General features: G+C 46.1%; 1 long non-coding RNA gene across 3 annotated transcripts in view; it reads left to right on the top strand.

The window, feature by feature from the left end:
• Positions 1 to 24,082, top strand: part of LOC149462064 (uncharacterized) — a 443,072-nt gene that overhangs the window by 180,637 nt on the left and 238,353 nt on the right. The gene's annotated exons all lie outside the window — the stretch shown is intronic.

Genomic DNA, 24,082 nt, shown 5'->3' with positions numbered 1-24,082 from the left:
TACCCAGCCATCAACTGCAGCATTGCCCTGCAGTAATCTGCTGAAAGCGGAACCCACAGGGCCTTGTGCCGCCATCATTGGAGACAGCTTTCTCTTCCAGGTCCTAGCAAGCAGCTCCCGATGACACTCCACTGCACATGCACAGCGTATTGTACATTGCCCCAAAGCCACTTGGGACACATGATGTTGGTATCCTAGGGGGCTTCAGGTGGGGTGGGGAGGATGTCATTCGTGCCTAAGCGAGGAACGCGGAAGCATGGGGTGTGTTCTCCTAAAAAAAATGAAATACAGAACTACAGGAGTTGGACAAAAATATGGAAACACTACATGATTTGCAGGTGTGAAAGTGACGACATGGTTTGCCTTGAAAGCGGAAGTGACGTAACATTCTTTTGCTTCAGCTGTGTGATGAGACACCTAGCTAACAGGTGGAAAACTTCACTTCCATCATTTACTGCGTGCGCAGCTAATAATATGGAGTCATGTCAGAGCTTACTGAGCTTCAAAGAAGGCCTGTAGGAGAAGATATATGGTCCTTGCTTTCCATTGACCGTCTGTATATGCTGTGTAGGACCACATGACCTATGGTCTTATTCTTTGGTAAGAGGCTGTGTATGGTGTTGGTGGAGGATCTCTTCTCTCCCTCTTTGGGGCAATTCACCACCCTTTTTCCAGCATGTACTACAAGTCCCAACAGTCTTAGTGGCTGTCAGCTTTTGGTCCTCAATGAACTACCACAGTGCTGTTAGCGTTGTGGTGGTACATTGGGTCTTCCTGCCAGGCTGGATCTGCTTGCCCATACAGGATGTGCGATCACACTGGTAGTCTGCAGGAGACCTACATGGCTCCTGTGATCTGTTGATCGCTGGTGTAATGCTTTCCAAGGTCCTAGTTCAAAGTATAATAAATGCACATTTTTTTACTTGCAAAAAAAGTATAATTTTTTGTCAAAAGGTGAACTTTTCCTTTCAAAATAATATGTCGTCGACATTCCCATATGTACAGTATTTTTCGCTCCATAAGACGCACTTTTTCCCCCCAAAAAATGGGGGAAAATGTCTGTGAGTCTTATGGAGCGGCTGGCCCGGTGTTCCCCCTGTCGCCGCTGCCGTGTTAGAATACCGGGCTGGCCGCTCGGCTCTACTGTGCAGAAGATCCTGCTCCTCGGTCCAGCGGTGTCCTGCTTTCACCGGCTGTCTTCTCCCTGGCGCTGGCATCTTCAGTGTGGGCACCCAGCTGTGACAGCTTGTGTCTTCACAGCCGGGTGCCCACTGCGCATGCGTGAGGAGCGCTGTACTTTGTGAATGGCCCCGTAGTTTTGTAGGACCTGTCTGGTGTCCCAGGTGTCCGGATTACTGAAGATGCTGGCACCTGCACCCAAAGCCAAATGAAGAATCGGCTCAAGGGAGGACAACACTGGATACCTGGACAGGTAATAGTATTTGTAGCTGCTGACTTTCATTTTTTGGGCGGGAGCCTGGAGGTCCACTTTAAGCACTGGCTCCCATGATGGCGACCTGTGTTCTGCGTGTAGGCAGCCCATTCATTTCACTGGTCTGCCCTACCTGCAGAAACAAGAATAGAAGAATTTTCGCATCACTACGATTGAAAGAACATTACTGAAGATTAGAAAATCAAACTCATGTTTCTGAAATTAAAATTTTCTACTGAAGTTCTAGCTTTGAGCACAGAAATATTGAAATAATCATATCGCTAGGGAGGTTAAAGTAATAATCAACCCTTAGCTTTTTTTTTGCTTAACACATTGGGCACAATGAAGAAATCTTTCCCTAGTAAACCGTTCGTTAGAATTCATAACCCAGCACTTGCAGTTTACAACTTTCAATGCGTCTGGCTCCTGCTCTCTCAGTGCTGCTTCCCTGAACTTCCAGTTTTCACAGGAAAGAATTAAAGTGGAATTCCAGGCAAAACCTACTCTTAAAAATGCTCCCTCCTAACACCTATTCTGACTAAGCTGTATAAGAAAGATTTGAATACTTAATTGTCACATGGACTCAGCACAGCTGCAGAAGAGAGGAGGGAGCACCGACAGTGGATGGGCTTTTGAAGCCTGTGGGTGATGTCACCACTCCAAGGCATCACTAGCTGTTGTTGGAGCGCTCTCTCTTCCCTGCAGCCTCTGCTGGCTGATCCAGGGAAGATCACATGACCAGATCAAAGTGGCCTGGAAATAGCTAAGTATACATATCTTTCCTACATGGGTTAGTCAGAATAGATGGGGGGGAAAGGAGCATTTTTAACAGTGGACAGTGGAGTCTCCAGCCTGTTAGCTTGAATAAGAGAGTGGGGAGGAGGAAGGTGGATCAGGGGAGTGCCTTGTCATCCTAGGCTACAGGGCTGTGTGTTTCTATTGATGCACACAGTGTAGAGAGACTCAACTCAATGCAAGAGTGGCTCCATAGGATGCTGAAAGAGAAAAGAGCCACTCTGAAACAGGAAACCTGGGGCACTAGCTTACACTGGAACATAAAAAAAGATTAAAACATAAAGAAGTTGCATACTCTGTGAGCGATTAAATCAGCTGCTGAAAGTGCTTAAAAAGACTGAGCGCTTAATATCACTTTCAAGCTTTTCTATTGGAAAACTGCCGTAAAGCATATGTCCATCCAGAAGTTTTTTTCTTAGTTTTGGATATACTGGGGAAGGGATTGGACCCTTGTCATGTCAGGGGGTCTTCAAATTAGATATTTCTCCTCAATTCCTATGCAAATATCAATGTTTTACTAAACAGGAAGTGGGGAGAACTCTCCAATGGCAACCAGACAAACACGGCCTTCAGTCTATCTGCAGTGTTTTTACATCTTCTCTGCATATGTGCCCAGAGGGCGCCAAAAGCAAGAAAAGAGATGGATTTTGTATTTCCGATGACTGTGAAGTCCGTCTCGCTGCTTCCCTTTACTGGTGGCCAAGAACAGCTGCTGCAAGAAGAGAAAAAGTGTGCATACTGCTCACAGGCTGGAGATTTCTGTGTCTGAAATGCCTGGTTATCACCTAAACAGGAATTGGACTTATTAGGGCATTCTTCAGGCCAAGTAATTAAGGACAAATGTTTAAAGTGCACTTATGCTTTAAGGAAATAGTTAGACCAGCCTTTCTCAACCTTTTGTACCATGAAGGGCCCCCTGAAACAGAAAGGTTTTCAAGTGTCAGGAGCCCTCCAGTAAAATGATTAGCCCAGCAGTTCATAGCACATTAGTCTGATCAGTAGATTGCAGAGAGTTTAATAACAGACTAAAGAATGGGGTGCACTTAAGCTCTTGCCAGCAGTGCAATGCATATATGCAGCAGCAAGAAAGGTGGGCTGTAATGTCCAGCCACCGCACATACTGTATGTGTTGCACATACGGTAAATAATTCAACTGTGCGAAGGATGGGTCGGGTGAAACCAGAAGTGTTTTAATAGGAATGGCTGTAACAAACACAGAAAACCCTTAATTACATGTGACTGGATATGTTCACTGTAATCACTGTCCTCTATACATTACTAAATATTTCCATATACATTACTAAATATTTCCATATACATTAATAAACATCTTTAATCGCAATATTGAATATCTAGACCTCTGCAGATATGCTAGTGACCTATTCTGCATAACAATAGCGTATTACAATAGAGAAATCACATTCCCTGTATCTTAGCGCCAAATCACATAGCTGCAATATATATTCACATTTATGCTACAAGTAATCTGATTGCATAATAGTAACAGCGGCATTCACTGATCACCAGGGTACATGTTAAGTCATTTTGTCCTATTTATCATGTTAAACAGCCTCCTGCTTACCTGTAACAAACACAGAAAACCCTTAATTACATGTGACTGGATATGTTCACTGTAATCACTGTCTTGTAGGAAACAAAGTGTTAGCTTTTTAGTTCCTACTTCTGTGTCTTCCTATTATCACAGGATGTAGTTCTGCCCTCTTGTGATGGTACAATAAAAATGCAATCACTAGTATCTTCTATTGACAAAGATAGATTACTGTTATATTAGGTATTTTAATTTTATGGGGCTGCCTATTTTCTATACCTCTTACACTCTCCCCCACAAATTGTTATGTCGTCCCTGACATACGCAGAACTTTTTTAAGAAAACATTCTTTTACTTGTCTAGTAGTAACCATAGGAAGCCAATGGCAAGTAGTAACCAAGTTACTTGAGGAAACATCCTCCCTGTGACATCTACTCCCTATTACATCACAGCTTCCCACCAGGCCCACAGCGCCTATAGTACCTGGCAAGATATAGTTGCGTGTAACCAACTATTTAGTAAAACCCCTTTCTATACATATCTGTATAGGTTACTAAGTTTAGACAAAGGTGATGAGAAACTAGGGAACATCTTATTACTTGTATACCTTATTATCATAATGGCAGAATACCCATTGTACATCAACAATGCAGCATAACGTTGACATCAACTGCTCTGTACTTTTATCGGCCGACTTTGTATCTTTGTAACATCTAGTTCCCTCACCTAAAACTGTTTCTGCCTGACCTACAATATCTGCAGTACAAATGCAATTATATTTTTCCTTACTTGAACCAACAGAAAAGCAACATATAATTATTCTGGTTTTGGTAATTAACTTTGGTATAGTGTCCCAAATAGTAAACAATGGATCAATAAACATAATCACTTCTACCAACTTCTATAGTCTTCAGCAAAACATTCTGAACTGAAATACCAGCTAGAGTCAACAGGTAATGTAGGAATACTGTCTATAACCTGTATAGATGAAACTCTGGTAACACTACTGGGTTGACCTAAAGTGTCATATGTCAAAATCTTTGGTTGTCTCCTGTTCTTGTAGGGTTGTATTCTACATTGAGGAAGTGAATCTGAAAGGTCCTCATTCTCCTCTACATCACTTTCAACAAGTTGTTCTGTGTTCTCTGTTGCTGGGCATTCTTCTTCTATACCTCCAAATGCATACTCAGTTTGTTCAATTTGATCTGTAGGCTCAGTCTCTCTGACTCCTTCTATATCATACTCACTTCCAGCTGACGTGGGTAGAACTCAATAGCTTCTGGATTTAGCTCTGTACTTTCCTCTGGGTGGTCATGCTGGGTGACTGGTATGAAAGATCTCCAGTGTCTTTGTTCGTGATCTGATTCATTTTCTGATTCTCCCTCAGATGTCTGTGTAGGTTGTTGAGTTGTATTTCGATCCTTCCCTTGCTTTCTTGCACTGGTTCTTTTGGGTATTTGTTGACCTTGGTCGCTAGGTAGATAATCACATGGCAATAGTAAGTTGCGATGTAAAATCCTTGTTCGGCCTTTTCCAGTTTCTGGTTTGATTTCATACATTGGACTGTCTGCACACTTCTTTTTAAGAACAACATGTATGGTATCTTCCCAAAATGATCTCAATTTTCCTGGACCTCCTCTTTCGGTAAGATTTCTGACTAGAACTTTGCTACCTGGTAGAAGTTCAGCTCCATGAATTTTCTTGTCATAGTGTTCTTTTCCTCTCTGTGCAGCTTGAGTAGCTATTTTTGAAGCAACCTTATAGGCCTCAGACATTCTATCTGTCCATATGTTCACATATTCAGAGTAGGTCTTGTATTTTTCAGTTACTGGAGTGTCAAACATACTATCAATGGGTAGTCTTGGAGACCTTCCAAACAGTAGAAAGAATGGAGATTGTCCTGTAGCTTCACTTCGAGTACAATTATATGCATGGACTACCTTTGCTAGTGAATTTTTCCAGTCCTTTTTGGAATCTGGTGACAGGGTACGAAGCATGGATAGCAGGGTACGATTAAATCTTTCAACTTGCCCATTACCTTCTGGGTGATATGGCGTTGTGTGAGAATTTTTGATGTGGCAGTGCTTCCCTAATGTCAAAAACAAGTGATTTTCAAACTCTCTACCCATATCATGGTGAATACTGGTAGGAAATCCGAATTTCAAGACAAAATCATTGAGTATTTTGTCAGCAACAGTTTTTGCGGACTTGTTCTTGGTTGCATATACCTGAGCAAATTTTGTAAAATGATCTATTACCACTAAGATATACTCATATCCACCTTTACATTTCTCAAGATGAAGAAAGTCAATGGAGACCATCTCAAAAGGATAAGTTGTCACAATATTGTTCAACGGGGCCCGAACAAGCTTATTTGGCCGTTTGTCTTTCAGACAAGTACATTGACGTGTGATGTAATGCTCAGTGTCCCTTTGCATATGTGGCCAAAAGAATCTTTCTCTGATTAAATTTACAGTCCTTTCTACTCCTAAGTGTCCCATCTCTTCATGTAACTCCTTCCATACTAAGTGATGGTACAACTTGGGCAACACTAGTTGAGAACCAGATGATGTTTTCCGTCTCAAAATGTTATTGTCGTCGAGGTAGAGTTTGGTCCACTGTTTCATAAGTATGAAAAGATCAACAGGTTCACCTTGTCGTTCCTGTTTGGATGGAAACTTGTTTTGGCTTTTATACTCCCATACTTTTCCAATCACAGAGTCTTCCTTCTGTGCGGTTCTTATTGTCTCTTTTGGTATTTGAGTTACCTTCTTTGGTGCTGCATCAGTTGTATTGGCAATCGTCATTGGACATAGCCAAGGTATCCTTTCTTTTTGATGTGCTTGAATTGCTTGGGTTATGCAAGTGATGACTTTGGGGTCTACTGCTTGTGAACATTGTTGCATGTATTGTTCAGGACTCAATGGCATACGAGAAAGTACATCTGCATCAGCATTCCTTCTCCCAGGACGATATTTAATAGTGAAGTTGAAGTCAGCTAGTTCTGCAACCCATCGATTTTGCTGTAGTGAGGACATAGGTTAGTGGATTGTTGTCAGTATATACAACAAATGATGGACAGTAATATAGGTAATCTCGGAATCTATCACATATTGCCCACTTCATTGCTAGAACTCGAGCTTCCCTGAATGCATGTGGTAGTTTTTCTCAGCAGGTGTGAGAGTTCTAGACCCATAAGCAATCACCTTTAGTTTCTCCTCTTGCTCTTGGTATAATACGGCTCCTAGTCCTTCTTGTGAGGCATCACAGTGAAGAACAAAGGGTTTGGAATAATCGGGGTAACCCATAACTGGAGGATGAGTTAACACTTCAATGAGCTGGTTCAGTACTATCTGATGATGGTCAGTCCAGGCTATAGACTGATAGGATGGAAGTTGACCTTTTGACTTTGGGATTGGTTTCCTCCTCTTCTTTGTCTGGTTATCTGGTGTTGAGGTTGTGGTAGGTGTCAAACCTGCTGACAATAGTTCATAGAGAGGTTTGGCAATTCTGGAGAAGTTTTGAACGATAGTAGGAAATAAATCCTAATAGTTTCCTGAGTTCTCCGACAGTCTTTGGTTGGTTGTTTCTTAAGGCAAGAACAGGTGCCGTGTCAGCCGGGTCCATAGAGTGGCCTTCTTTTGACACAATCTTGCCCAGGAATCTGACTTTATTTTGAAAAAGTTCACACTTCCTGGCTGTTAACTTGATTCCGTGTTGTTGGTAACGTTGGAGTACTGACCGGACATGCTCCACATGCTCCTGGAATGATTTACTATGAACAAGGTTGTCATCTAAGTATGGCAGGCAAATCTCATCTCTCAGTCCTATTAAACATGTCTCCATACTGCGTTGGAATTCGGCTGGTGCAGAGCTCAGACCAAAGGGTATTCGGATCCATTCATACAAACCCCAAGGTGTAATGAATGCTGTCAATGGTCGACTGGCTTCTTCCATAAATCCTTGATGGTATGCTTTCCCCTGGTCTAGCACAGAAAACCATGAACTTCCTCCTAGACTGTCCAGCATGTCTTGGATTCTAGGAATTGGATGACGGTCAGGAATGGACTTCTGGTTCAACTCTCTATAATCGCAACACAGTCTTAAACTGCCATCTTTCTTTCTTACGCACACAATGGGTGAGGAATATGATGATTTTGATTCTGCAATCCATCCTCGATTTATCAGATCCTGCAGATATTCCTTAACTTCTTGGTGCAGTGGTTTCGGCACAGACATGTAAGTTCTCGTGACTGGTGTACTGTCTTTGAGACGAATCTGTAACTGTAAAGAAGGAATACATCCTACATCAGAGTCATCTTTGGCAAAAGCATTGCATTCTTCCCTTAGCATTTCTTTGACGATTTGTTGATCTTCAGGAGGGAGGTGTTTCAAAGGCACTGGCGGGTCCCAGCACTCATGATTATCATCCCCCACCCGCGGATAAGTCTCATTTGGATTTCCAATTTTCCCTTTTGGTCCTACCTTGAGTGTCTGTGGTTCAGAGGTCACCGAATTAGTAAACACATTTGCTGATTGTTTCAATTGTACTTGAGCCGGATATGTTGTTTTTATGGGCTCTACACCTCCAATCTTTGTTTGACCTGGTAACACAATGTCCCGTTTAGTTGTATTCCAAACTGGAATGGTCAGTTTGGAGAATTGTCCTCTTTGAAATGAGACTAGTGTCTCACCAATATGCAGTCCATCCGGCAGGTGATAAGCCTCACTCGGTGTAAACAAAACTGTCTGAGCCTGCAAGGACGGTTTGGTGTGAGCACTACACCGGATGTATGTTACAGTATTTGCAGGGATTCTTTGGTTCTCAGTACCAGTCTTTACGATAGCACCACTGGTTTCCCTACAGTTGGCTTGTAGTAAGCTTACAAGGACTTCTGCTTTGGGGGTTGGCAGTTCCAAAGCTGTTCTTAATATGTCCACAAAACCTGGGATAACTTTCTTCCCATCAGCAACTGTCTCTTTGAATGTTTCTTCAATTATATTATAGCCGATAATTGGCTTCTCAGCCACTTTCTCATCCTCAGAGACTACTAGTGGTACTAATAACTGTTTGGTAGTATTACTGCTCGATGTAAGCTGAAAGGTTACCTCAATCCAACCTGAGAACGGAATCTCTGTCTCATTTGCTGCTTTCCCTTGGAGTACCCCTGGTCCCAGCAGTTCTTCAAACGATCGGAGCACAGTGTGTGGCAGTACTCGCTGTCTCCAGCCCTCATTGATAATGCTAACCTGAGAGCCAGTATCCCATAAGGCCTGGACAGGAGTGTTGTCCATTTCACAGTTCACAAGGCATCTCTTTCCAATAAGACCCAGTAGCTTGTTGTGCTTTTTCAAAGTGATGCCATTCACATTGGTTGGCAATTTTTCAGCTGTCGGGGATAGACTTTGAGCAGGGCAGGTTGACGTTTTCCTCCAGTAGCCTGCGTTTAACTTTCCAGCCAGGGCTCTGATGGTAGGTTGGGGACTGGTTTCTTTACTACTGACATGATTTGCACTTTGGGACGCAGGTTTGGTTCTGGCACAGGTTACTGTCGGTCCCTTAACAGCAACCTTCTCCCGTTTAACTGATTTTGTTTGGCCGCTCTACATTGTCTCGCCCTATGTCCAGCTCGACCACAGTTAAAGCAATGGTCACATGCAGTTCTCTGATCAGTCTTTTCACAAGATTGACAAGTCCCTGTCCCTCGTCCAACAGTTGTTCTAGGTCCTCCAAAGCCATGTTCTTGTCGAGTTCTCGAATCTTGGAGAAGTGTTTTCATATCGAATATTTCTTGTTGCAACTGTATTACAATCTTTTCAAGGTCAGAGTTACTCTTTGAAGGCTGTTGGATTGCCAGACTACTTGTTTGTGATGGAAGCAAAGGGATGGTGCCTGGTACCTGAGAACAATGGAGGATGTTGGCCTGGCACTCTCTTCCCTTCGTCAGGTTACTGTGCTCAGATTTCTTTTGTTTCTGCTCCCTTTCCATCTCCATGTTTGTAGCCTCATTCATCTTCTCTATGAGCAACTCATCTGAGACTGTAGGATCGTCCAAGTGTTGTTTTAGTTGAAACTTGATATGGTCACTTCTCAGTCCAGTGCCCACTGACCTTAAGAATTTCTTTTGTATAAATTCAGTGCCAAAGTGTTCATCTGAACCTTCCCCTTGTGAAACGAACAGCAAACGGTCCTTCAATGCAATGGCCCTAAATAGCAAGTTCTGGGGAGTCTCTTTACTATTCTGTGATATATTGATCAATTGTTGGTATAGTTCGGAAGCATTTTCCTCTTTATAATGGCTTTTTAGGATTCTCTTGAGTGGCACTAGGGTCAGTCCACTCTTCAGCTCTAGCATGCCTCTGAGACTTGACCCAGGACTAATGGCTTTCACCACAGCTTCCACAAGCTCTGACTCGGGATACCCCTTTTGCAGTCCCATGTCAATCTGGTACATGAGGTTAGTATAGGACAGCTTATCTTTCTGTTCCTTTTCACCTATCTGACCAGCAATTTTAAAGTCCTTTCTGATTGTAACTTCTGGCAAGTTAGTATGGGAAAGTCTCTGAGCAACTAGATTAGGGTCTTGATTTGCAGAACTTCCTTTTGAGTCTTTGTCTTTAGTGCTAAGTTCTTTCATCTGTCCCTCTATCATCTTGGCCGTTTCTTGAAGTTTTTCCTGTATACTGTAGTATTGCTGTTTTAAATCCTTTAACTGTTGTTCTGCCTAAAGGTCTTTGCCACTATCGCTTGGTGCTTCCATGTTATCTCTCTTCTCTAACTCACCAATGAATTTCTTGGTTGCCTGCAGAAATTGTGTCACCACTTCTTCACTTTCAGTCTCTACCAGTTCATCTAACACCTCATTCACTATCCGCATGTAATGGCGCCGGGTTTTTCCTTTTGCCATACTTGCTTCGGAGGCCTTTATAAACTGGCAAGTCTCCATGAGATCATCGACTGTCATGTGAATCAGGTGTCCACTGATTTCGTCTTGCAACTTTTCGATATCCATACTCCTAATGTTTTTCTGTAACTTCACCACGGACAGCGTAGTCACTCCTTTTCACTTCCGTGACCTTTCGGCGTGCCTTTCACCCGGCCCCACGTTGGGCGCCAATTTTGTTGCACATACGGTAAATAATTCAACTGTGCGAAGGATGGGTCGGGTGAAACCAGAAGTGTTTTATTAGGAATGGCTGTAACAAACACAGAAAACCCTTAATTACATGTGACTGGATATGTTCACTGTAATCACTGTCCTCTATACATTACTAAATATTTCCATATACATTACTAAATATTTCCATATACATTAATAAGTATTTTCATATACATTAATAAACACCTTTAATCGCAATATTGAATATCTAGACCTCTGCAGATATGCTAGTGACCTATTCTGCATAACAATAGCGTATTACAATAGAGAAATCACATTCCCTGTATCTTAGCGCCAAATCACATAGCTGCAATATATATTCACATTTATGCTACAAGTAATCTGATTGCATAATAGTAACAGCGGCATTCACTGATCACCAGGGTACATGTTAAGTCATTTTGTCCTATTTATCATGTTAAACAGCCTCCTGCTTACCTGTAACAAACACAGAAAACCCTTAATTACATGTGACTGGATATGTTCACTGTAATCACTGTCTTGTAGGAAACAAAGTGTTAGCTTTTTAGTTCCTACTTCTGTGTCTTCCTATTATCACAGGAAGTAGTTCTGCCCTCTTGTGATGGTACAATAAAAATGCAATCACTAGTATCTTCTATTGACAAAGATAGATTACTGTTATATTAGGTATTAGGCTTTGGATTTTAATTTTATGGGGCTGCCTATTTTCTATACCTCTTACATATGCATCCACGCCGGTCTGAGGTTGACAGCATTCTTTGATCATACTGACTCAAAGCTGCTGACTGGGAGCCAGCAGGACAGGCTTCTGATCTCGTGACCAGTGTGGGAGCCAATCACAGCAGTCATCTGATACAGAAGCTGTGCTGGTGACCCTTTAACTGGGCTTCAATGCCCAGGAGGCGGCATGTTGTGATTGGCTCCCACAGTGATCACATGATTGGGAGACCGATGGCTATTAGTTAGCAGCCTTGATCAAGAGCTGTCACTGACAGCTTGGTCAGGGTGCTTGAAGTGCAGTTAGCATGCTCTCCTCAGACCTCTATGGATGCTGAGCCCCTTTCTTTGCTCCGCATTACATGGTCAGCAAGGGGTTAATTAGGAAATTAAAGCAAAAATAGTAATTGTCGGTGGTGGTCGGTGTAAAAGTCACTTCTTACGTTGGTGGTCAGTGTACGCAATCTGCCACTACTCTCTTCTCAAGGAACCCCCTAGTAACCTCTAAAGCAGGGGTCTCCAAACTCTCTAAACAAAGGGCCAGTTTACTGTCCTTCAGACTTAAGGGGGGCAGACTGTAGGAAGTCAAAGAAGAAAATGTCCTGGCTTCACTGGGAGTAAATAATGCTAAATCTTTGGAACTAGGGGAGGAATAGTGCCCTATCATTGGTGTCATTGGGAGCAATAAAGCCACATCATTGGTGTTGGTGGGAGGAATAGTACCCCATCATTGGTGTCAGTGGGAGGAACAGTGACCCATCTTTGGTGTCAGTGGGAGGAATAATGCCCCATCTTTGGTGTCAGTGGGAGGAATAGTGTCTCATCAGTAGTGTCAGCGGGAGGAACAGTGCCACATAATTGGTGTCAGTGGAACGGCTTGTGCCCCAACATTTGTGTCAGTGGGAGGAATTGTGCCCTAATGTTGGTGTCAGTAGGAGGAATTTTGCCCCATCATTGGTGTCAGTGGGAGGACTAGTGGCCTGCCGTTGGTCTCATTGGGAGGAACAGTGCCCCATCATTGATGTTAATTGGAGAAATAGTGCCTCATGGTTGGTGTCATTGGAAGGAATTGTATCTAACATTGGTGTCAGTGAGAGAAATTGTGCCTCACTGTAGGTGTCAGTGGAAGGAATAGTGCCCCACTGTTGGTGTCTTTGGGAGGAATTGTGCCCCATTGTTGGTGTCAGTGGGAGAAATTGTGCCCCATCCTTTGTGTGTTTAGGAGGATTTGTGCCCCACTGTAGGTGTCAGTGGAAGGAATAGCGCCCCGTCGTTCATGTCATTAGGAAGAATAGTGCCCCATCATTGGTGTGATTGGGTGGAATTGTAGACTATCATTTGTGTCAGTGAGAGGAATTGCGCCCTATTGTTGGTGTCAGTGGCAGAAATGATGTCCCATTGTTGAGTTACTGGATGGAGTAGTGCCCCAAGGGCGGGATGAAAGCAAGCAAAGGGCTACATTCACTCCGGGCCACAGTTTGGAGACTACTGCTCTAAAGGAACCTCTGGATTCCCCCGAAACCCTGGTTTAGGAAAGGCTGAGTTAGACGCAACACAGTATTATATACCCAATCTTTTGTTTGTTGGGATTTCTGGTCTCCCCGTTGCATACAGTTTGATGAAAATAGAGCTGTTCTGGTTGATAAATTGAAGCGATAATGCTGGAGAAGCAGAGTCTTCCTATCCATTGTATGTTTCTCCAGCTCTTGAGGCCGATGTCTCACTCATCTTCCCCGTGCCACGAAAATGCTGATAGGAAGCTGCATTAACAAGATCACATTTCCTAATAGGAAAATGAGGTAAAAGCCTGAGGGAGCCAGGCACACATTTCCCTATAATTTTGGTTTATCTGTATGTTTTCAAGGCTCTGTATAGGCAGAATTAGATATCTGAGTATTTAAGTGAGATAGAAAGAAATATGGTGCCTGAGTGTTCAGGAACACTATTATTATCAACAGATAAGAGATTGTCAGCTGTAATATGTGTACATATAGACGGGGTGGACAAAATAACGGAAACCTGATGGATGTGCCAGCCTGGTGTTTTTGGACCACAAGCGGTTGTCAATGGTTTAAGAATTTAGATTAATCTAGGTCCCAGTTGTATAAATTTCATTTTTTACTATATTGTTAAGTACCAATAGTTACAAGCAGGAGACGGTAAAAGGTGAGTGTGCCAGCATCAGCTGCCATTGAGGCTGTAGGCATACGGTCCTAGGAGGTCTCGGATCTGCAAGAAAGTTGGTTCTGGAAGACTTGCCTCTGCCCAACGCTGTGTTCGCAGGTCTGTGCAGGAAGCAACTGGTTATACAGTATGGGTCACTGACTGGGGTCTGATTGATGATATGATCAATGTCTGAATGGTGAAGAACCTTCACTCAGCACCACCAACACAACACACACTTTTAAGTAGTTTTTATTATTAAATCATAGGTACAGACAGCATTATCCATCAAAATCTTCAAAACCAAAGGAATGATACAAAAATTGTAGACAATACTCATATCTGTGGTAAACTAGGTTATCTAAGGGATGTACAGCTATCTCAGTTGTACAGTATAGCATATCAAAAGTAAATTGCGCAGTTTACACAAACAACCTAAAGAAAAGAATAAGGAAAACCCTTTCAACAAGCACCATTGGTCATGAAACATCCGATAAAGGAGCTTTAGCGAGTCCACAATTTTCTCTACTTTCCTATAACATTAAACATATGGTCCCAAATTGACCACTTAGCATTAAAAGCTTTAAGGCCTTGGTTACTAAACACAAGGAACATCTCATAGGTAAAATGGAAATGAACTCTATGGATCTATTAGGAGTTAATGTATTAGGAGTTCATTGATTTCTAGTTATAAGTCATAGTTAGACAAGCCAACATCAGAATATGGAAAACTACAGTTCTAGATTGAACCGGGCAAGTGTCCATAGACAAAGTGAGTAGAGCGAAGTGTGAGGATGGGGTAGAAAGAATAGCAGCTACTTTGGATCCAAGAGAAAACACTGTATTCCAAAAGCTACATACACTTATACACTCACATACAATGTAAGTTACCCAATCTCCCACATTGTCGCCTCCTTGTCGCCAGCATACAGTATGCCCTTTCAAAACTGGTCTGAGCTTGGGAAAAAATGATATTTCAATTATGGATGAAATCTTCCAGGCTGGGGTTCAACCATTGGCTTCCCATATCTCTTGATGACTCAAGACATTTATTTATTTCAGGTACTTATATAGCGCCGTCAATTTACGCAGCGCTTTACATATATATTGTACATTCACATCAATCCCTAACTTTCAAGGGTTGTACAATCTAAGGTCCCTAACTCACACTCATACATACTAGGGCTAATTTAGACATATTCCAACTAACCTACCAGCATGTCTTTGGAGTGTGGGAAGATACCGGAGTACCCGGAGGAAGCCTACACAGGCAAGGGAGAACATGCAAACTCCAGGCAAGTGGTGCCATGGTTGGGATTTGAACCAACAACCCTAGTACAGCCAGGCGGGAGTGCTAACTATTTAGGCAGTGTGCTGCCCCATGGGGTGTCTTGTGTATTTCCAAATTCTGTCCCTTCACATTTCGGAGTTTAGAGTGTTCCTGACCAGGATGAAGCTCATCCTGTTTTGAGTGGGAAGCTTTATAGCCACTACAGCAGTTATGCAGACCTGAGAAAACAAGACAGAAGGTCCACCAATAGAATATCCAAATAAATAGAAGGAACATGTTGGAGGATATAACTCCCCAACATTTACCAAAAACATAAATACCAGTTTTGGTTGGACTGGCCCACTGACTTCCTATATCTCTTGATGACTCCAGCCATGGGATGTCTCTTTTGTAGTTCCTGGCTCTGTTCCTTCACATTTTGGAGTTTTGAATGTTCCTAATCATGTTGGCAGGTTCTAACTCATCCTGGTCTGGGTGGGAAGCCTTTTAATGGCTACAGCAGTTGTGCAGACCTGGGAACACAAGGCAGATATCTCACCTAAAGAGTCTCCAAAGAGATACAAGAAAATTGTTGAAAGGTATAACTTCCCAACATCTAAAAAATATATCATAACCAAAAATGGTGCAGCACATTTAGATTAAATACCCCAAACCTTATACAATAAATGTACTCCAAAAAATACTCCACATATATAATTCTTTACAAACATGCAAAAAAACAAAGTGCATTATCCTAAAGTACAGTAATGAGGTAGATTACTCATAAAGTGCAATACTAAAATGTCGGTCTAATTCTTCTCTTGTGTATCTTTCAGAGATGTTGTAGTTCATTAAATAATGCATATAACCATAACTGCAATACAGTGTTCTTAAAATAAAGTGCTCTTGAAATGCATATAATGGTGACTGCAATAAAGTCCTCTTGAACCAGGGACTTGTTCCCCAGTCACTCTAGTGCTCGTGTATCACCTTCCAGCACCCCTTAGTGGGCGCCACTCACCAGATCTCATGGAACCCCATACATACATAAGAAGGTCTTTTGCGCTTGTGTCATGCCTCCACAGCTTTCTCCTTCTAGCTCTCCCCCGACTCTCCACCAGCTCCCGGCAGCTCCATCATAAAAAGAGGACTCCCAATAGTGTAATACCGCTTTTATTAGATTTAAAAAACAGTCCAACGCACCAGCATGCAAATAATAAGAATTCAGCTTAGGGTTCCATTGGCTCCGTGCATTCCATGACACTGGAACCTGCGTCACCAGAGGTGACATAAACAGCCGTAGTTAGCGAGGCTCCACCCAGCACGCTTTGTCTGTTATGATGTCTTCAGGGGATCATTGCATTGGATTTGGTTAGATTTTCTGCACTATCGCCCCAAAATGTAATTGGAGGGTACTCATCAGATAAATTGATATCGGAGGTGAAACCAAAAGTGCAGAGTTTGGTGGTTTCTGGTTTTATGTAAAAGAATAAAAAATATATCAATTTTGGAAGGACTAACCCTTTTAAATAAGCAATATAAATGTAAAAAATATAAATGTAAAAACCAGCATTGTTTGCAGTGTTATAGTTGTTAGATGAAGAGCTTGCTGTATCTTCCCACTAATCAGAATTCAAGGAAATAAGTTTTCATTTTTGTAATGCCTCTCCACTCAGTATTCCACTCAGGAAGTTTTCCAACTATTCTTATACGTTAATGAGGGAAACAAAAAGCTCCGAGAAGGTTATTAAGCTTCATAACTCACTCCACTCTGCCTGCAACTTCCCTTTGTCGTAAACAGCAATACGGCAGATTAATAAAGGTCTGAAAATAAATTGCTAGTTCAGACTTTCAAAGGGATTTATGTAGTGGTGCACCAAAATGAAAATTCTCGTGACGAAAACGAAAATTCAGGATGCACTTGGCCAAAAACCAAAACCAAAATGGACAGTTTTTAACAATTTTTTTTGGAATAACATACACTTTAATAATTGAAGAAAAAAAGACAACTAGAGATGAGCGAAGAAATGAAAAATTCGATTCGACTGATTCGGCGAATTCGTGGACAATATTCGATTCGAGTCGAATAAATTCGCTGTGAATTTAACTTAAAAAAGGGTGTTTCTAGGCTTCAGAGAGACTTAATATTAGTGCAGAACACTGTACCTTTAATTTAAATGCCCTTGGAGTCTGCTGGGGAAGAGAAATAATACTGTCAGTCAGTATGACATGCAGATGAGTGCCGTCGATCTTAGAATCACCGCACACTTCACTCATTTGGGCAGTCACGGGGCCAAAACCAGAGTGTGGAGCCACAGTGTGGCGGTGGAGGCAGCAGCAATGGGAGGCCATACAGCACCCTATGACAAAAATGGAAACCACCAGCAGTGTGAGGAGACCTGAAAGTGGCACATGGCAGAGTGTGGCGATAGAGACAGCAGCAATGGGAGGCCGTACAGGGACCCATGACACACTCTGGACCTGGCAGCAGCATGAGGAGGCGGTACAGGGGCCCATGACAGATTACGGGCCTGGCAGCAGCATGAGGAGTCGGTACAGGGGCCCATGGCAGATTACGGGCCTGGCAGCAGCAATGGGAGGCCGTACAGGGACCCATGACACACTCTGGACCTGGCAGCAGCATGGGGAGGCGGTACAGGGGCCCATGACAGATTACGGGCCTGGCAGCAGCATGAGGAGTCGGTACGGGGGCCCATGACACACTCTGGACCTGGCAGCAGCATGAGGAGGCGGTACAGGGGCGCATGACAGATTACGAGCCTGGCAGCAGCAACTTGGACAGGAGGACGTTCAGCTTCTGCACCGTCGGGTGCGTGCTCGCAAACTGTTGTCTCTTGGAAACGGATTCCAAGAAAGACTGCTGACGGAATCCGTGAAGAGGAGTAGCAGGAGAAGGAGCATCTGAACGAGCGGAATATGCCAACAAGCGACAACAGTGGCCCATGACAGATTACGGGCCTGGCAGCAGCATGAGGAGTCGGTACGGGGGCCCATGGCAGATTACGGGCCTGGCAGCAGCTATGGGAGGCCCGTAATCTGCCAGCACCCTATGACAAAAAATGGAACCCACCAGCAGTGTGAGGAGACCTGAAAGTGGCACATGGCAGAGTGTGGCGATGGAGACAGCAGCAATGGGAGGCCGTACAGGGACCCATGAGAGACTCTGGACCTGGCAGCAGCATGAGGAGGCGGTATAGGGGCCCATGGCAGATTAGGGGCCTGGCAGCAGCTATGGGAGGCCCGTAATCTGCCAGCACCCTATGACAAAAAATGGAACACACCAGCAGTGTGAGGAGACCTGAAAGTGGCACATGGCAGAGTGTGGCGATGGAGGCAGCAGCAATGGGAGGCCGTACAGGGACCCATGAGAGACTCTGGACTTGGCAGCAGCATGAGGAGGCGGTATAGGGGCCCATGGCAGATTAGGGGCCTGGCAGCAGCTATGGGAGGCCCGTAATCTGCCAGCACCCTATGACAAAAAATGGAACACACCAGCAGTGTGAGGAGACCTGAAAGTGGCACATGTTTGGGGCATGATTCATGGCGGATTTAGTCAGTTGTGTCAGGAACTGGTGGTTTGAAATCCAGACTAATCCACGCCTGATTCATTTTCACAAACGTCAGTCTCTCCACACTTTGGGTGGACAGTCGTGTCCTCCGCGGAGTTGCAATACCTCCTGCCGCACTAAACACGCGCTCCGATGCCACGCTACTGGCCGGGCATGACAGCCTTTCAAGGGCAAATTCAGCTAGTTGGGGCCAAAGGTCAAGTTTCGTTGCCCAGTAGTCAAGGGGATTGTCTACCTCGGTTGGCAGGGTGCTGTCCAAGTAGGCCTAAGCCTGTTGTTTGAGGTCCTGCTCCAGGTCCACCTGATGCTGCTGCTGCTGCTGCGGCTGGTTAGTAGTTTCCTCACTGCGCTGGTGAAGAAAGCTACTCATCATCGACTGCAGACTGAGGCAGCCGCTGCTGGTGGAGCTGCCACTGCTCCTACCACCCCACCCCTCCCCTGCTGCCATGGCAGCGGAACACGAGCGCACAGGGCCCACAGTGTCTGAGGATGGACGTTGGCGCAGACAGGCAGAGACCAGCTGACTACATAGGTGTTTTTTATAGTACGTTATTTTGGCCTCCCTCTCAGCAGGTGTGAAAAAGGCCACCATTTTTGAACGGTAGCGAGGGTCCAACAAGGTGGACAGCCAAAAGTCATCCCTCTGTCTGATGGTTATTATTCGGCTGTCGCTACGCAAGCAACCGAGCATGCTATGGGCCATTTGTGCCAAGGAATGCGAGGGACTCCCTGCCTCCATCTCCACAGCATACTGCCACGGTGCGTCTAGGTCCTCTGTCTCCTCTTCCTCCTCCTCTACCAGATGCTCCTGCTCCTCCACTCCTGTCCGCTGAGTGGAAAAACCACCCATTTCACTCAATAATTCCTGAGCACCAATGTCCTCCTCTACCTCCTCCTCTTCTTCCAGTCCTGCCCCCACAGGGGCCATGTGGCGTTGAGATCTGTGCGCCACGTCTACCGCACCCTGACCAGCCATTGTTAACAGCATTTGTTCCAGGACGTGCAACAGAGGAATGACGTCGTTCATCCCATAGTCCTGCCGACTCACGAATAGCGTGGCCTCCTCAAAGGGCCTGAGCAAGCGCAGGTGTCACGCATGAGCTGCCAATGGCTGACATCTAAGTTACACAGGGAGTACCTTTATCTGCTTTTAACATCAGGAAATCTGTGATGGCCTTTTGCTGTTCGTAAAGGCGGTCTAACATATGTAGGGTTGAATTCCACCTTGTTGCAACGTCACAGCATGAGGAGTCGGTATAGGGGCCCATGGCAGATTAGGGGCCTGGCAGCAGTTATGGGAGGCCCATAATCTGCCAGCACCCTATGACAAAAAATGGAACACACCAGCAGTGTGAGGAGACCTGAAAGTGGCACATGGCAGAGTGTGGCGATGGAGACAGCAGCAATGGGAGGCCGTACAGGGACCCATGAGAGACTCTGGACCTGGCAGCAGCATGAGGAGGCGGTATATAGGGGCCTACGGCAGATTAGGGGCCTGGCAGCAGCTATAGGAGGCCCGTAATCTGCCAGCACCCTATGTCAAAAAATTCAACACACCAGCAGTGTGTGAGGAGACCTGAAAGTGGCACATGGCAGAGTGTGGCGATGGAGACAGCAGCAATGGGAGGCCGTACAGGGACCCATGACAGACTCTGGACTTGGCAGCAGCATGAGGAGGCGGTATATAGGGGCTTATGGCAGATTAGGGGCCTGGCAGCAGCTATAGGAGGCCCGTAATCTGCCAGCACCCTATGTCAAAAAATTCAACACACCAGCAGTGTGAGGAGACCTGAAAGTGGCACATGGCAGCAGAGTGTGGCGATGGAGACAGCAGCAATGGGAGGCCGTACAGGGACCCATGACAGACTCTGAACTTGGCAGCAGCATGAGGAGGCGGTATATAGGGGCCCATGGCAGATTAGGGGCCTGGCAGCAGCTATAGGAGGCCCGTAATCTGCCAGCACCCTATGTCAAAAAATTTAACACACCAGCAGTGTGAAGAGACCTGAAAGTGGCACATGGCAGCAGAGTGTGGCGATGGAGACAGCAGCAATGGGAGGCCGTACAGGGACCATGACAGACTCTGGACTTGGCAGCAGCATGAGGAGGCGGTATATAGGGGCCCATGGCAGATTAGGGGCCTGGCAGCAGCTATGTGAGGCCCGTTATCTTGCAGCACCCTATGTCAAAAAATTTTACACACCAGCAGTGTGAAGAGACCTGAAAGTGGCACATGGCAGCAGAGTGTGGCGATGGAGACAGCAGCAATGGGAGGCCGTACAGGGACCCATGAGAGACTCTGGACCTGGCAGCAGCAGGAGGAGGCGGTATATAGGGGCCCATGGCAGATTAGGGGCCTGGCAGCAGCTATGTGAGGCCCGTAATCTGCCTGCACCCTATGTCAAAAAATTTAACACACCAGCAGTGTGAAGAGACCTGAAAGTGGCACATGGCAGCAGAGTGTGGCGATGGAGACAGCAGCAATGGGAGGCCGTACAGGGACCATGACAGACTCTGGACTTGGCAGCAGCATGAGGAGGCGGTATATAGGGGCCCATGGCAGATTAGGGGCCTGGCAGCAGCTATGTGAGGCCCGTAATCTGCCTGCACCCTATGTCAAAAAATTTAACACACCAGCAGTGTGAAGAGACCTGAAAGTGGCACATGGCAGCAGAGTGTGGCGATGGAGACAGCAGCAATGGGAGGCCGTACAGGGACCATGACAGACTCTGGACTTGGCAGCAGCATGAGGAGGCGGTATATAGGGGCCCATGGCAGATTAGGGGCCTGGCAGCAGCTATGTGAGGCCCGTTATCTTGCAGCACCCTATGTCAAAAAATTTAACACACCAGCAGTGTGAAGAGACCTGAAAGTGGCACATGGCAGCAGAGTGTGGCGATGGAGACAGCAGCAATGGGAGGCCGTACAGGGACCCATGAGAGACTCTGGACCTGGCAGCAGCAGGAGGAGGCGGTATATAGGGGCCCATGGCAGATTAGGGGCCTGGCAGCAGCTATGTGAGGCCCGTAATCTGCCTGCACCCTATGTCAAAAAATTTAACACACCAGCAGTGTGAAGAGACCTGAAAGTGGCACATGGCAGCAGAGTGTGGCGATGGAGACAGCAGCAATGGGAGGCCGTACAGGGACCCATGACAGACTCTGAACTTGGCAGCAGCATGAGGAGGCGGTATATAGGGGCCCATGGCAGATTAGGGGCCTGGCAGCAGCTATAGGAGGCCCGTAATCTGCCAGCACCCTATGTCAAAAAATTTAACACACCAGCAGTGTGAAGAGACCTGAAAGTGGCACATGGCAGCAGAGTGTGGCGATGGAGACAGCAGCAATGGGAGGCCGTACAGGGACCATGACAGACTCTGGACTTGGCAGCAGCATGAGGAGGCGGTATATAGGGGCCCATGGCAGATTAGGGGCCTGGCAGCAGCTATGTGAGGCCCGTTATCTTGCAGCACCCTATGTCAAAAAATTTTACACACCAGCAGTGTGAAGAGACCTGAAAGTGGCACATGGCAGCAGAGTGTGGCGATGGAGACAGCAGCAATGGGAGGCCGTACAGGGACCCATGAGAGACTCTGGACCTGGCAGCAGCAGGAGGAGGCGGTATATAGGGGCCCATGGCAGATTAGGGGCCTGGCAGCAGCTATGTGAGGCCCGTAATCTGCCTGCACCCTATGTCAAAAAATTTAACACACCAGCAGTGTGAAGAGACCTGAAAGTGGCACATGGCAGCAGAGTGTGGCGATGGAGACAGCAGCAATGGGAGGCCGTACAGGGACCATGACAGACTCTGGACTTGGCAGCAGCATGAGGAGGCGGTATATAGGGGCCCATGGCAGATTAGGGGCCTGGCAGCAGCTATGTGAGGCCCGTAATCTGCCAGCACCCTATGTCAAAAAATTTAACACACCAGCAGTGTGAAGAGACCTGAAAGTGGCACATGGCAGCAGAGTGTGGCGATGGAGACAGCAGCAATGGGAGGCCGTACAGGGACCCATGAGAGACTCTGGACCTGGCAGCAGCAGGAGGAGGCGGTATATAGGGGCCCATGGCAGATTAGGGGCCTGGCAGCAGCTATGTGAGGCCCGTAATCTGCCAGCACCCTATGTCAAAAAATTTAACACACCAGCAGTGTGAAGAGACCTGAAAGTGGCACATGGCAGCAGAGTGTGGCGATGGAGACAGCAGCAATGGGAGGCCGTACAGGGACCCATGAGAGACTCTGGACCTGGCAGCAGCAGGAGGAGGCGGTATATAGGGGCCCATGGCAGATTAGGGGCCTGGCAGCAGCTATGTGAGGCCCGTAATCTGCCTGCACCCTATGTCAAAAAATTTAACACACCAGCAGTGTGAAGAGACCTGAAAGTGGCACATGGCAGCAGAGTGTGGCGATGGAGACAGCAGCAATGGGAGGCCGTACAGGGACCATGACAGACTCTGGACTTGGCAGCAGCATGAGGAGGCGGTATATAGGGGCCCATGGCAGATTAGGGGCCTGGCAGCAGCTATGTGAGGCCCGTAATCTGCCAGCACCCTATGTCAAAAAATTTAACACACCAGCAGTGTGAAGAGACCTGAAAGTGGCACATGGCAGCAGAGTGTGGCGATGGAGACAGCAGCAATGGGAGGCCGTACAGGGACCCATGAGAGACTCTGGACCTGGCAGCAGCAGGAGGAGGCGGTATATAGGGGCCCATGGCAGATTAGGGGCCTGGCAGCAGCTATGTGAGGCCCGTAATCTGCCAGCACCCTATGTCAAAAAATTTAACACACCAGCAGTGTGAAGAGACCTGAAAGTGGCACATGGCAGCAGAGTGTGGCGATGGAGACAGCAGCAATGGGAGGCCGTACAGGGACCCATGAGAGACTCTGGACCTGGCAGCAGCAGGAGGAGGCGGTATATAGGGGCCCATGGCAGATTAGGGGCCTGGCAGCAGCTATGTGAGGCCCGTAATCTGCCTGCACCCTATGTCAAAAAATTTAACACACCAGCAGTGTGAAGAGACCTGAAAGTGGCACATGGCAGCAGAGTGTGGCGATGGAGACAGCAGCAATGGGAGGCCGTACAGGGACCATGACAGACTCTGGACTTGGCAGCAGCATGAGGAGGCGGTATATAGGGGCCCATGGCAGATTAGGGGCCTGGCAGCAGCTATGTGAGGCCCGTAATCTGCCAGCACCCTATGTCAAAAAATTTAACACACCAGCAGTGTGAAGAGACCTGAAAGTGGCACATGGCAGCAGAGTGTGGCGATGGAGACAGCAGCAATGGGAGGCCGTACAGGGACCCATGAGAGACTCTGGACCTGGCAGCAGCAGGAGGAGGCGGTATATAGGGGCCCATGGCAGATTAGGGGCCTGGCAGCAGCTATGTGAGGCCCGTAATCTGCCAGCACCCTATGTCAAA

The sequence above is a fragment of the Staurois parvus genome, unplaced genomic scaffold (assembly GCF_062004578.1).
Source record: "Staurois parvus isolate SC_StPar_1 unplaced genomic scaffold, SC_StPar_1.0 ptg000187l, whole genome shotgun sequence".
NCBI lineage: Eukaryota > Metazoa > Chordata > Amphibia > Anura > Ranidae > Staurois > Staurois parvus.
Note: the sequence above shows the minus strand (reverse complement) of the source record. Positions and strands in the feature narration are given on the sequence as shown.